The 14839-nt window shown below is 49.9% G+C and overlaps 1 protein-coding gene across 1 annotated transcript in view; it reads left to right on the plus strand.

The window, feature by feature from the left end:
* thrab (thyroid hormone receptor alpha b) overlaps positions 1-14839 on the plus strand; it is a 106707-nt gene that overhangs the window by 31184 nt on the left and 60684 nt on the right. Inside the window, exon 2 of the mRNA XM_068582697.1 lies at positions 14745-14819. The gene's annotated coding sequence lies outside the window, so the exon portion shown is untranslated. The remainder of the gene's footprint in view (positions 1-14744; positions 14820-14839) is intronic.

Genomic DNA, 14839 nt, shown 5'->3' on the forward strand with positions numbered 1-14839 from the left:
CTCCCGATCACGTCATGCCGATGCCGTCGCGTCTCCGGTTCCCGTCCGGCACACAAAAGGATCCGCGTACGGTTACTCACACGAGGCGGCTCGTGTGTGTCGCGCCGTGCATCCTGTCACGAAGGGGTTAAAGGAAAAGACACGCACAAAAAAAAAAAAAGAAGATGCAGATGTACGTTAGCGAGCGCTCACGTCTCTCTGACGGCGTCTGTGTTGCTCTGACTGAACGGCGGCGGCAGCCGGTGTCATCAAAGCCTCTCGTCGTGTAAACCCTCCCTTCCTTCGCTTCCTCTCCTCCTTCCCTTCCTCCCCTCCTCGCTGCCAGATCTCTGCTCCGCTGCGTGGGGCTCATCTGGTGAGGAGGAGCACCAGTTCAGCGAACGTGGCGTCAAGTCAAAAAAAAAAAAAAAAGCCGCAACTTGAAATCTTGAAATGTCTCCCGGCAGCGACAGCCGGCCGGGAAAAAAACACCAACCTGTAAAGCGACACCGGCCCGCGTGTTCACCGCAGAGTTAGTTTGCTCGGCTCGCGTTTTAATTTGGGTGTTTTATTACTAATGTGACAAGGAAATGCTGCAGAACATCTCAGTGATTCTGTTTCATTTTCCCGGCATTCCCACAGAAGCCGAACAACCCGGCGTTCATCACCGATTTCCATCTTTCCGCCGGTTCCCTGAACGCGTCGGGCGTGACGGACGCGTTCAAGGAAGACAAGCGTCCCAAAGTGGAGCTTCTGGTTGTGATACTTCAACACAAAACAACACTTTTCTTCTGCGCGCCTCGCGTGCGGTTCATCTCGCAGCGATCAGATCCAGATCCTGTGTTTTTTTTGTTTTGTTCCTTTCTCCTTTCACGCTAAATCTTTTGCACTTGCAGCTTTTTTTCTTCTTCTTCTTCTTCTTTTCTTCGTGCCGTCAACGTCAAACTCCTCTGAGTTTTTGGAGATCCTTTCATGTTGTTTCGCTGATGTTTAATGCAAATGCACAGAGAGACAATGCAGTTCACTCTATCAGTTATATATATATATATATGATGAGTATATCTGAAGTATATGGATATGCTTCGTAACGAGATGGATATCAATCCTCTCAAGCAAATCCCAAAATGTTGAGCCGTTCTTTTAAGAGTCTCAAATGAAAGTTTCCTCTTCCTGTAACTCTGGAAAACCTTTCCTTACCTCTCCGGCGATGACTTCACATTATTTTTCACATATTTAATTTCTTTTTTCACGCCAGCGAGCGTGATTCTGACACTTTCATCACCCTCCGCTTCGCCCCCGCTGCTGCTGCTGCTGCTGCTGCTGCTGCTGCTGCTGCTGCTGCTGCTGCTGCTGCTGCTGCTGCCACCTCCTTTTCATACCGTAGTTGGCCTCTTGAGATGCCACGGCGGGCTGCAACCCCACCTCCGACCTGTGTGTGTGTGTGTGTGTGTGCGGGGACACAATGTGCTCTCACATCACACGTTCACGGCGTACACACACACACACACACACACACACCTTTTCTTATCGACGTACACGATGTTCGGAGCGCTGCACCCGCTGCCCTGAGAGCGGCACGCTGGAATTATAATCCTCAGCGCCGCTAAGGCAAATAAGGGCGCGTCCGCCTCTGACTTCTGCTTTTTACGACACGTGAAGCGATAAGGTTTATCATTCCAACAAAGCCGGCGCTGTTATTCTAACAAACGGACCCCGCGAGAGGTTATTAGCTCCTGAGGCGGAGCCGCTGTTCTGTTCTCTTTGCTGAAGCACAGCTTTTGTGGCGTTTAGCCGCGGGGACGTTATGAGAGCCGCAACCCATCATTAGCTTGAATAGAGACTCATATTTGTGTTTGTTCGCTCCTCATTGTGTCAGAAGAAAAGTTTCCCCGGAGCTCCGAGTGCGTCGTCTTCCTGTTTCTTTGTTGGCAGAAGGCATCAATTACACGTTTAAAGATGTTTAAATGGACATTTCATGTGCTCAGTTTGAGATGATGCTCATTTTAGTCATAAAGAACGAGGGATGGAACAAAGAACACAACGCAAAACTGTCACCAGCGAGGGATCTATTCTCTATTGTACTTTAGTTGAGTTATGAAAATAAAATCTGGCCTATAGGGAAGTCTGACGTCTTTCATTTTTTTGCAACCTGACGAGCAACCAGACGTGCAACTAGACGTGCAATCTGACATGCAACCAGACGAGCAATCTGACATGCAACCAGACGTGCAATCTGACATGCAACCAGACGAGCAACCAGACGTGCAACCAGACGTGCAATCTGACATGCAACCAGACGTGCAACATGTCGAGCAACCGGATGCGCAACATGACGAGCAACCAGATGTGCAACATGACATGCAACCAGACGTGCAACCAGACGTGCAACATGTCGAGCAACCGGACGTGCAACATGACGAGCAACATGACGAGCAACATGACGAGCAACCAGATGTGCAACCAGACGTGCAACATGACGAGCAACCAGACGTGCAACATGACATGCAACCAGACGTGCAACATGACGAGCAACCAGACGAGCAACCAAGCGTGCAACCAGCGAACCGGCTGAGCGAAAGGAAGCAATGTGCCTTCTTTGCAAGCGCGTGGCAGCGGCGTAAGATTCTAACGCCGTTGCGTTAGAAGTTGCACGAGCGTTTGCTAAAACTCCAAAACACTGAGCTGCTGCTGCTGCTGCTGCTGCTCCACTGGAAAGACCCCCTCCCCCTCCCACACCCAATAAAACCACAACAATATACTGTGTGTATATATATATATATATATATATATATATATATATATATATATATATATATATATATATATATATATATATACATTTGTCAGATTGCCCAACCCGAGAGTACACTTTTCTTTTTACAAGCCTGACAGACGTTTTCTTTATTAAAATCCAGCGCGACACTTATCTCACCTCTCTGGCAGTGTTTTTTTTTGGGAGCGTTCCAGCAGCGGACGTCAGCGGCGGGGAAGCGAGACCCAGTCGGAGGCAGATTGCTGCAAACTCTTCGGAGGCAACACGTGTTGCTTCTTGGCAACCGGTTCAAAAACAGAAAGTCTCCGCCCGACGCTGCACACAGAAGGCCGGGAAAGAAAAGCGTCTGCGCTCGTTGTTTCTGGCTGGGAGGTTCCGGTGCAGGCCCCTCCCACCGCCGCCGCCGCCGCCGCCCTCACGTGCACGCCGTGAGCCGCTGTGCACGTGAGGGCGGCGCGACAGCAGCTCCTCTCGTTGCTCTTTCAAAGCTCCGCTCGGGTTGTGTTGCAGCTGAAAGGGAAAGTCGTTCAAAAAATGACTTCTGCAATAATCCGGTCTGGAATCGGGCCCCCGGCACGACTTCACAGTATCCTGCACATCGCTCGCATCTCGTCTAGACACGCACGCTGCATTAATTTTCTTACATAAATCCTTTGCCAGAATGTACCCTAAGCTAAGCTAACGCGTGTAGCTTCATGATTACATGGCTGTAAGCGCTTCGTCAGCGACAACGAGGAGCGCTGACATTCAGAGCATTAATAAAGCAGCAAACAACGATTTATCTCCATAACGAGCAGAGTCAAGTCTCCCCGAGCATAAAGTACACTGTGTGTGTGTGTGTGTGTGTGTGTGTGTGTGTGTGGAGCGTGTGCGGTTAGCTCTGTGCTGAACTCGTCCTTCGCTCGGTGGACGAGAGCGGCCCGGCCAGGAAGTGATGTCACAGCTCTGACTCTCACTCTTTTGCCGTCTTTCACTTTACCTTCGTCATGTTTCTCCTTTTTTTTTCTCTCCTTTCTTCCCCTCTGTTGCACTTTGGCGTTCGCTCCCTTCATCATCCGTCTCTCGCTCGTACTTCAGTCGCTCCGTCGCGCCGTTTGAGCTCTTTGATAGTCTCTGAATTTCTCCTTTTATTTTTCTGCTCGTCAACGCTCTAAATTCAATCTCCCGCTGGCCCGACTCTTCCTCTTTGTGGCTCCATCAGTGGGGAGAACATATGATGAGAGAGAGAGAGAGAGAGAGAGAGAGAGAGAGAGAGAGAGAGAGAGAGGGAGAGGGAGAGGGAGAGGGAGAGGGAGAGGGAGAGAGAGAGGGAGAGAGAGAGAGAGAGAGAGAGAGAGAGAGAGAGAGAGCTCATAGGAGTTGCATTATGTGCCGCCGCTGTGCACTTTCATGTAGAATAAAATGGAAAATCTACTGAAGAAAGCGGTGAGTAATAAGATCCCAGAACAGTGTGTGTGTGTGTGTGCGTGTGTGTGTGAGTGTGTGTGCGTGTGTGTGTGTGTGTGTGTGTGTGTGTTCCTGGGACAGCGTGACAGCTACATCAACCTGCTGCTATCTGCCGATGTTCTGTGAACTAGAGCGCTGTAGAGTTGCATGCCGTCAGCTCGCAAAGCATTCTGGGTAGTTTCCTGCTCCCGCTCCGTTTAGAGCCCCCCCCCTCCTCCGGAGGGTTGGGGCGACCGCCGCCCCTCGATTTCCCAAAAGAAACGTCTCCGCCTTCCCCATTGCAATGCAGACTGGGACCTGTTGAAGCTCCGCCCCCCTGCTGTTCTCAGCCACGCCCCCTGCTGTTCTTAGCCCCGCCCCCCTGCTGGCTGCATTTGAAATACATACAATTCTGGCTGTTTTCTCCTCTGTTGTGACAGACATTTGAACTCGTATCTGTTCCTCCACTGGCAGTTAAACATTTAGCCATCTAATGGGCCCTTGACATTCAAATGACGGCGCTGTGTGTGTCTGTGTGTCTGTGTGTGTGTGTCTGTGTGTTTGTGTGTGTGTGTGTGTGGGATTATAGTTTCATCTTGGCCGTTTTCATCTTTGCATATCGACGTTGCATCAACGGCTCTCTGTTGTGCGGCGAATTAAAACGAACTGGTTCTTTCTTTTAAGATTATTTTTTGCCATTTTAACGTTTTTATCTTCACACATTTGAGACGCGTCACAGATAACGAGGCTGAACGAAATCTACTAAATGACTCATGTTCACAATGTTTTCTGAGAAAATACATCCAGAGAGAAGTAGAGTCACTTATAGAGACTTCTATACAACCAGAGGAGTCGCCCCCTGGTGGCCAGGAGAGAGAATGCAGCTTTAACACATGAAGCATAGACTTCTATACAACCAGAGGAGTCGCCCCCTGGTGGTCAGGAGAGAGAATGCAGCTTTAACACATGAAGCATAGACTTCTATACAACCAGAGGAGTCGCCCCCTGGTGGTCAGGAGAGAGAATGCAGCTTTACCACATGAAGCATAGACTTCTATACAACCAGAGGAGTCGCCCCCTGGTGGTCAGGAGAGAGAATGCAGCTTTACCACATGAAGCATAGACTTCTATACAACCAGAGGAGTCGCCCCCTGGTGGTCAGGAGAGAGAATGCAGCTTTAACACATGAAGCATAGACTTCTATACAACCAGAGGAGTCGCCCCCTGGTGGTCAGGAGAGAGAATGCAGCTTTAACACATGAAGCATAGACTTCTATACAACCAGAGGAGTCGCCCCCTGGTGGTCAGGAGAGAGAATGCAGCTTTAACACATGAAGCATAGACTTCTATACAACCAGAGGAGTCGCCCCCTGGTGGTCAGGAGAGAGAAAGCGTCCATCAGACCTGGAGGTCGTCGCCTGTTGTCACAGCTAACAAAAGCCACATGTGACGTTGTGGTGAGTCACATGGCTTCTGGCAGCCTGCATGGGTGACCTCAACCTCTCGCCTCCTCTATTGTGTCACGAAGCGCCACCGGTTTTAACGACGGGTTGATAAATAGACGTGTGTGTGTGTGTGTGTGTGTGTGTGTGTGTGTGTGTGTTCCCACCGCCGGGACATCAGGACATGCGATGTTGTTGCTTTGGGGAGATAGATGCATGTGTTTGAATCAAAGGTTAAATGGACTCATTGGATTTCAGCGCCGCTAACCGCTAACCGCTAACCGCTAACCGCTAACCGCGCCGCGCGGTGGACTCCGCGGCGTCGAGCCGGCTGCTCTCTCGTCACGTATGTTCTGCGGGGCGCTGACCGCGGGGCCGGCCTGCAGCGCGCTGCGTTATGTTAATGACATGGCGGCACAAAGGAACTGTCTGCTTTAATTATGGAAGAGTGTCGGGCTCACAACTCCCCCTTCTCTCTCTCTCTCTCTCTCTCCCTCTCTCTCGCTTCTTTTGATATCCCTTCCTCTTCTTCCACACAGCTCCATCCTCTTTGTGCCGCTCCCTTTGATTCCCTCCCTCCTCCTCCTGGAGGCCGCGAGGAGAGGTGGACTAATCCTCCTGAATCAAACGTGTCACCTCCTCTGAGCGGGAATGAATAGGCTCTAGATTACCGCCGGACGCTAATCGCATTGAGGCTGCGCGATGATAGCTTCTGTTCCGGGGCCGGGGCCCGCCGGTCGGAGGCCGGGTGATTTAATGCGTGTCTGCAGCTTTCTGCTCGGGGGCCCGGCTGCCGTCACGCACCTGTTGAGCTTCTTCCGTCCCCCTTTTTGTGTTTTGTCGCAGGAACACATTCAGGGTCAAGCGGCGTTACTTTTACAGCGTCGACCTCCATCTTTTTTGGCCGACCTCCTCTCTCTGTTTTGCTTTGTTCACACGGGGAATGTCGACGCCCCAGTAAACAGTGAATAGATCAACATATCAGCCAATTGAGGTGCTTAGAATATATTTATGAGACAACGACGACCCTTTCACAATAAAAGACATTTATTTTTTACAAATTCCTCCACATTCAAAGTCCAAGAAGAAGAGCGTGACCTGTTGAAAACTGTGGACATCTTCAGTTTTTTCCTCCTGTGTTTAAGTTGTCATAGGAACCCCAAATTAAATCCAATACTTGTGTTTATTGTATGTATTTGTTCAGCAAAGTGTTGGTCAAAAAATGTATATCTGCGAAAAAATCCCTTTAAAAAGGTATTTTGATCGTGAGTATGAACATCCAGCATGATATGAGACAGATTCCCCCGAAAAAGCCTCCTGGAGCATCAATAAGACACCTTTTTGGAAAGATTAGGACCTAAAGAATCAGGATCTGCAACAAAAACCTCAATAAAACAAAGACTTGTCCTGTTAGGAAGGAGTTTCAGTCAAAAAACGGTTCAAAAATGGAAATAAATACACATTTTATGCCAAAAGATTGTCTGAATGGGGCATGCTGGGTATTAAAATGGGAGCGGGAGGATTTTCCAAAAGGTTAGATTTTTTACCATTATTCATGGGACCATAAAAGTAGTTTATACGCTTGTTTGCAACTCTTATTTTGTTATATCTTTGACTGATTTCCAATGACGTCGTCCTCATTGGTGTTTTTTGAGGCGCCACGTCAGCAGATCTCATCAACGAGCTCACGTGGCGTCACGTCCTCGTTGGCATCATCGGCTCGTGTCCCGCGGCAGATAACGGCTCACAGTTAATATTAAACAATTTGAAAACGCTGCGAGGGGGACGACAAAGACTCGTCTGTCCCCTCAAACCAGCTCAGAGCTGCAAACACGAGCAGCAAAACATGAAAAATCACTTTTACTGCTGAGAGAAGCGAGAATGTTTGGATGAAATGGTCATGACCTCGTCGCACGGCGGCTCGGCCGTGCAGCCGGTCATGTGACCTGCGTGACAATATGTTTTAAATCCTGGTCGTAACGGTTGGACTCAGGCTGTCTTAGTGGTTTTTTTCACAAGGCATCATGGGAAAATAAAGTGGCATTGATGCCGCATTCCTTCTCATTCCTGGAAACCCCCTAAAAAAAAACCGTTTGAGACAAACTACACAAGCTGCGTAATTGTTGTGACTTATTTTGGCGCCTCGCAGAGCTGCCTCGTCCTTTCTCCACTCATATTTCATGCAAATGCGGCGCCGCTGGGTGGTGGTGGGTGGGTGGGGGCTGCTGGGTGCTGGGTGCTGGGTGGGTGGGGGCCGCCGGGGCAAAGCTATTTGCAGCTTGACCAACAGTAAATTTTCATTTTTGACAAGCCCTGTTGCATTGTCTCTCTCCCCCTCCTCTCTCCCCACACTACTGTCTCCTTGAACCATCCAGCTGTGCAGCCTCTCATCAACGAGGCCTTGTGTCTCTCTCTCTCTTTCTCGCTCTCTCTCTCCGTCATCTCTCTCCATCTCTCTCAGTGCTATCCTCCACCCGATCGCTCTTCGCTCATCGTCTCCTTCCTGAGTGCCGTGTGCATCTTTACGAGTGTTCGGTTGAATCCCGTCTTTCACCGGGACAAAACGACCGCCCTTGGAGCGACCATGCTGTCACCCCCCCATCCTCCATTTCCCCTCCATCCCTTCATCCCCCCATCCCTCCCTCCCCCAACGTGAATGCATGGACACACAGATGGCCTGAAGGACGTTTGCAGTAGTTTATGTGTGTGTGAGGGTCTGTGCATGCAAAACAACGCACAGTATGTGTGAATGAATGGTTTCCCCCACAGTTCCACATGCGCACGGGGCTTTGAGAACTCATTCCTGATGTTCTTTGCTAATTCTCAAGCTTTCTGGGCGTTCAAAAGCCGCAAATGTGTTTTTTTTTTTAACTGCATGAGGGCTATTTATTTTACTTAATTGCATCGATTCCAGACGGGAATGTTTACGCGTTTGCACCGCTGTCATGCAAAGAGTGGTCGTGGTCGGCGACGCCCCCTTCGGGCGACGGCGTCCCATGTGACCGACACTGCGTCCTGATATACAGACGTCCGATCCCCCGTCATCGCCGTTTGGTTCCTGCACGTCCAAAGGTTAAAAAAAGGGGGCGTCGGCTGTTGGATCTAATTTACTACTTATTTCGACTAAGTGAGTCCGGTCAAGGTTAAGTGTAATGGAAAGGGGGGAGGAGGCGGGGGAGGGAGGGGGGAGGGGGAGATAGGGGTGAAGGTGGCGGTGACAAACTTGGGATTGGGGGAAATTTATCGCCGCCACGGAGACCCGGAGGAGTTTTCATGCGAACCCAACACAGCCAGGAGATCTGCTTCACGCCACATTGAACCACGGATCGGTTTTGATCCATTTCCCCACAGACGAGCCTCAAGAATACCCACAATGCTTCAGGAGTGGACTCTTGGTTTGCTTGGTTATACTTGGGGCTGAAATTCCCCCGACATAAATCCCCAATCGCAGTCGTCTGGACTTCCCGAGACGAGCCCACGTCCTACTTCCTGCCAAATCCACGCGGCTGATGAGGTGTTTTTTTTGCCGGAATCGCAGGTGGCATTGAGTTTGTGCGTTATGACGACACATCGTGAAACCCCCGGCAGCTCTTTGGGACTTGCCGTGTTTTAGTTTTAGACCTCGCGTGGCTCCGTCTGCAGCGTCAGAAGATCTCCTCCCCGCACCCCGAGGGCGTCGCGGCGAGGCGGGATCTGATCTTTTCCATCCGCCATCATTCACAGTCCTTGACAGCACAGATTATTCCCCCCCTCCCCTCCCTCCTCCTCCCATCCTGGAGTTCAAAGCCTTTGCATTGGCCAACAGGGAGAAGGAAAGGAGGGGATGCTGGTGAACTTGGGGGCCCGCTGACAGAATTTACCCTCAAGATGTTTTCACTTGAATGCCCTCTGAAGTGGGAAGACTCTTTCTGCTTCTGTTTTAGACTTTATCTCGACAGATCACATCAGGGTCGCCTTTTTCTTTTTATTTTGGACACTTAAAGGAAACAAGGGAGGCAGCACGCAACCTCCGAGACAAGTCTCTCTCTCTCTCTTCTCTCTTTCTTCTCTCTCTCTTCTCTCATCAAAGTCGACCGCTTTTCAGAGATGCCGAAGAAGAAGAAGAAGAAGAAGAAGAAGAAGAAGAAGAAGAAGAAAAGAAAATAGTCGGGGTGAAATAACATCCTCTGGGACATCCCCACGCCTCCGTTTCTTTCAGCGAGAGCCTCGCAGTCGGATTGTTAAAAACATAATGAACTGTATTTACAAGAGAGGTTTTTTTTACGGGCCCCTCTTAAAATGTGTAAAGATGTGCTGGTGATGCTCGGCAGGCTCGGTCCGATAAGGAACCAGTCAATTAGCCACAGCGAGCGGGCGGCTCAGTATTTGACAGATTTTATCAAAGCCTTCTTCTTCTTCTTCTTCTTCTTTTTTTCATGCGTCCCCGCCGGCGACAGCCGAGGCCGCGAGCGTTTGTGTTTCCAGGTTTCTTATTCTCTACGGACGGGTTAAAAAAAAAAGGAAAAAAAAGCCAATTTCTTCCAATTTTCTTTTTTTTTTTTTGCACAAAAACATCCATTTGGATTCAAGATGGAAATGATTCGAAGTCAAATTGGGTCAAAGGTCAGATTCGGCGTCAAATGATTAGGCTTTGTCGGTTAGGAAAAGGTCGCCGCTGCGACCTCGACGAACGAGTTCCCTACGCTGACAATTTCACACAATTGTGTAATCGGACAAACGACAAAAGTTTTGACTTTATTGTCAGTCGTTGCCGACAAACCGTCTGGCGATTATTCCTCATTTCTGTCTGAAAAACACTTCCAGGCTTTTTTGCAGCGCCGTCAGATCGTAAAACTTTTCAGAAGCCTTTTTTTTTTAACGGCCTTTGGGGTCAAGTGACAACTTGAAAATTGAGACTTGGGACATTTCGACGGCCCCCCGGACGCCGGACGCCTCCTCGCGCCTTCGATGGACCTCTGGGCTGAACATGATCTCAGGACGCCAGAACTGGCACGCGACCTTTTTAGGTCGGGCCTCCTGATTGGCCGAGAGCCTTTTGACGGGTTCAGATGAACTTCGGCGAGGACTAGCATCCGACTAAAGCTATGGATCAAAGCCCTGTTGTCTCTCTCTCGCAGCTCCTCGTCCCCATCGGATTCCACTTTGCACGCCGCCGTGCAATATTCATGGCGACCCAGTTCCTCTGTGCGTTGGACCGCGCTCCACCTCACGACCCTGTTCACTCGTAGCACCTGGGGTCGCCGCTCCGCCCGTGACTCCGTCCAGGTCAGCGCCGGCGTCGATCGGGTCATTTCGGGGCGACGGCGTTTCGCTGTTGAGCAACTCTGTTGAGCTCCGTGCAAAAGAAGGAACACAAAAAAAAGCGTGTCACTGGATACGATCTGTCATTTAAGCCGTCGGTGTTTAACGGCCTGAACCTTTTGCTGCGGTACAGTACGGACTCGCCTCGTGTACTGTATGCACCCGGGGGTGGGCTTAGATACAGTACATGTATATAAAAATATATAATAGCTATCCAGTCGGTGCAAATATAGCACAGGCATGTCATCTCATGCCACACTAATGCTACTGAAATCCAACTTGACACAGGACACCCATCTGCATGTACACGGGGCCGGCAAAGCCTCGCACTCACTGTACAGAGCACACACACACACACACACACACACACACACACACATGTTCACTTCTGTGAGGGCTGATGGATTATAGATGTAGGACGGACCTTTAAGGTGGTTTATAAACCAACATATGTCAAATAAGTCGCATTATCGACGCAGTTTCTCGGGGCCGGTGCAGCGATCGAGTGTTTTAGAAAAGCAGGACGGGATGTTCCGCCCACGGCGAGTCTTTTCTTTCCCCGTGTTGAAACTGACCTTTTCCTCACATGTAGCATGAGTCACTCGTTCCTCCACTCGCATCTGAACACGGCGAGACGGCTCACGTGACTCAACGGCGTCGCTCACATCTTCAGGCGGCCTCGTCGTTGCGTCTTTTGTTGCCGCTCGCCGGCAATGCAATGCAAATACCGACCAGCGGGCCTCGCGGTGCCGTTGACGACCCGCTAACCCGCTAGTTAGTTAGCTACCTGTTAGCGACCTGCAGACGGAGGAACTCTGCTCAGATCACCCAAATAAAATGATTAGTTTCGATTCAGCGCCGGGCAGGAGGGCGTCATGCGACCGCTCCTCCATTCAGGCTCCTTATTGTTTGCTCCATCTCGCCGTTTAGCTACCTCTCTCTCTCTTTCCCGGCGGCCATGTCTTCCTTCTTCTTTCTTTTGCTTTTCATCAGAGAGCGAGAGAGAGCGAGAGAGCCCTCCAGCTCATTAGAGACTCGCCAGAGGAATTTCACCGCGACAAAGGAAGCTATTCATGTCGGCGAGATGGTGAAAAGGCCACAGTGGCGGCGGCGGCGGCGGCAATAGCGTTTGCTCAGAGGAGTCAGCAGAAGGAAGACACTTCACTTTGAAGCTCGTCTGCTTCAAAAAATGACACCAGAGCTCTCCAACTCCGCCGCTCGGCCTCCATCCATCCCCCTCCTCCTCCTCCTCGTCTTCCTCCTCTTCCTGTCACAGGCTGTCAGCGCCGGGGTTAAACCGCTGACCTTCCCATCTCATCCTTGTTGTCTTCAGCGAGATGATCTGGTGTCTCCCTGACACCATGTGACCTCCACCGCACAGTCCTCCCGTGCGCTTTTTCCACTCTCAAACGGACGTTGATCCTCCGACCGCCGGCGTCGGCGAACCCAGAGGAACCCGGTCGTCTCAGATCTCGCTACCGTGGCGGTTTTGAAAGCTGGCGACGAGCTGTTTTAGTCATTTTATCCACATTACTGATGATTGTGTGTGAAATAGCTTCTGAAAGCAAGTCAACAAAAGCTGTTGCAGTATCGATATCGGACTATTTAATGAATAAACATCATGGTTTTCTCCATATGGCTCATCCGTAGCATTAGCTTCAGCTATTAGCACGCTCTGGCACCTCTATCCATACAAAACATGCCTCTCCTGGGGATGGATCTCACTTCCTCGGCCCTGAAACCTTGGCTTTGAGCCATCGGCCGACTCCCGGTGTTTACCTCACATCGACAGGAGGGTGTGAGGCAACATCCGGCCCGTCTTCATTGTCGCTTTGTGACACAAATAAGTACACACATGTGCATTCATCAGTCACACAGCAGCAAGTTGGTGAAATAAAGTCACAATTCAACTGTGAACTTCTTTTCTGTGTGAACAAAGTGGTCAAAACTGTTTTATTTCCATTACATAACGCATGTATTTCAGAAACATTGAATGGGTCGGCCCCCATTGTAGCCGACACACACCCAGTACTCCCAGTACTCCCAGTATCCGATGACAGTATCGGTGCCGTCCTGCGGGGAGAAGAAAAGTTTTCCCCGTCGAGTCGAATGTGCAGCGAAACACAGGTTTTCCACACATGCCGTGAGGAGCAGGCGGCCACAGTAGACAACATACATGCATTAATTAAGCCGCGTTAGATCACACACACACACACAGACACGAAAGCCACATGTGGGGAGTCGAACACATGCTGTCCTTCCTCCCCCGACGGGGCCGTGGAGACGTTTACGGCTTCCTCTTTTCCTTCCTGTCTCCAAACGCTTTGCAGTTTGAGCAGGTTTCCTTCCTCTTTCTCCCTTTCACAGATTTTCTCACAATTTGTGGAAGCTTTCTCTCTTTTCCTCCCCCGCTCTCTCTCTTCCCTCTCTCTCTCTTCCCTCTCTCTCTTCCCTCTCTCTCTCCTCTCGTTGTCGCGGTGGGGAAAGTCTCTTGTGGGCATCGTCGCCAGCTTTTATTGAGACTGAAACGATAATGAACTGTGGCGAGAGGAAAGATTGAATGTGAATTCGCGGATACATTTTCTTCTGTAATATGAATTATAGACGTGTTGTGAGGGAACTGCAGATATGGATCAACGATCAGCTTTTCATCGAGGGATCAATAGGAACGCACTTTCTCCTTCTAGTAGTGGAACAACTTGTTTTCATAATATTAGCAGTTGATTATTGTTGTTTTTGTTTTGCTGTTGTGAGGCTTGAAAGAAGCGTTTGACATTTTGTTCTCATGTCTGTCTGTTGGATGTGAAAGCTAAAGCTAGCAGACTGTTAGCTTAGCGTCAAGACTACAAATTAGCTTTAGATGCTTTAAAGTATAGATAGCTCTAAAAGGTCCTTAAAACCACAATTGTATTTTTTTTTTGTCATTTCTGATGTGGAATAGGTTAAAAAAAACAATAAGTATCTGTTTTATAAATGTTTTCAGTATTTTTTTTTACTTCTAACAGCTGTTTTTACCCCTTTCCTACAGTCTTAATGCTAAGCTAGGTGAAATGTGTTAAGATGCCATAGTGGCACAACTTTCTCAATTCACTCTCAAATCAGTTTATTTCTCCCAAAATCGACAAAAATTTGTGAAATTGCAGCGGACGTTAGCGCAGCTAGCTTAACGCAGCTAGCTTAACGCAAGAGCGCGCGCACTAGCGCCTCACTCGAGATGACGGAACCGCCTGACATTGTTTATCTGTTTATCTACTAAAGTGAGACCTGGCAGTTAGCATGAGCACGTAGCATGTACGCTAACGTCTGACTGACGTCAGTCTGTCGACGCGCTGGGAGCTGTGGGAGCTGTGGGAGCTGTGGGAGCTGTGGGAGCTGTGGGAGAGAGGATGTTTCAGCCCCACAGATAAATGTTTGTCCTTCATGTGTGACTGTGAGGTAAACGAGAGAAAGAGATAGAGAGAGAGGCGAGGAATAAAGGAGAGGAAACCAAAAGTAAAGGTCTTCCTACGAAGAGGAAAGAGAGGCGGGAGTGAAAAGATGAAGGGAGAGAAAGGAGAGGAAGAAGAGGAAGGAGAGGAAGGACGGACAGTAAGCGTGAGGACAGAGAAGAAGGGAGGAGGGGAGGTTGTCCTCGCTGGCCTTTGTGTTGTTTGGCCCTGTTTGTTTTCTATATGCTACATCCCTCCCTCCCTCCTCCCTCCCTCCTCCCTCCCTCCCTCGTCTTCCTCCCTCCCTCCTCCCTCCTCCCTCGTCTTCCTCCCTCCTCCTCCTTCCTCCCTCCTTCCTCCCTCCCTCTCTAACAATCCTCTTTCTATTCCTTGCAGGGCGGAGACGAGGCCACACAGCGCAGGCGGCCTGGGGAAATCATTAACGGCGCACAAACACGTCCAGCATGACCGGTAGGTCACGTGATCGCGGC

Source organism: Clinocottus analis, unplaced genomic scaffold (assembly GCF_023055335.1).
Source record: "Clinocottus analis isolate CAN_PGR_092001 unplaced genomic scaffold, fCliAna1.0.p SCAF_19, whole genome shotgun sequence".
NCBI lineage: Eukaryota > Metazoa > Chordata > Actinopteri > Perciformes > Cottidae > Clinocottus > Clinocottus analis.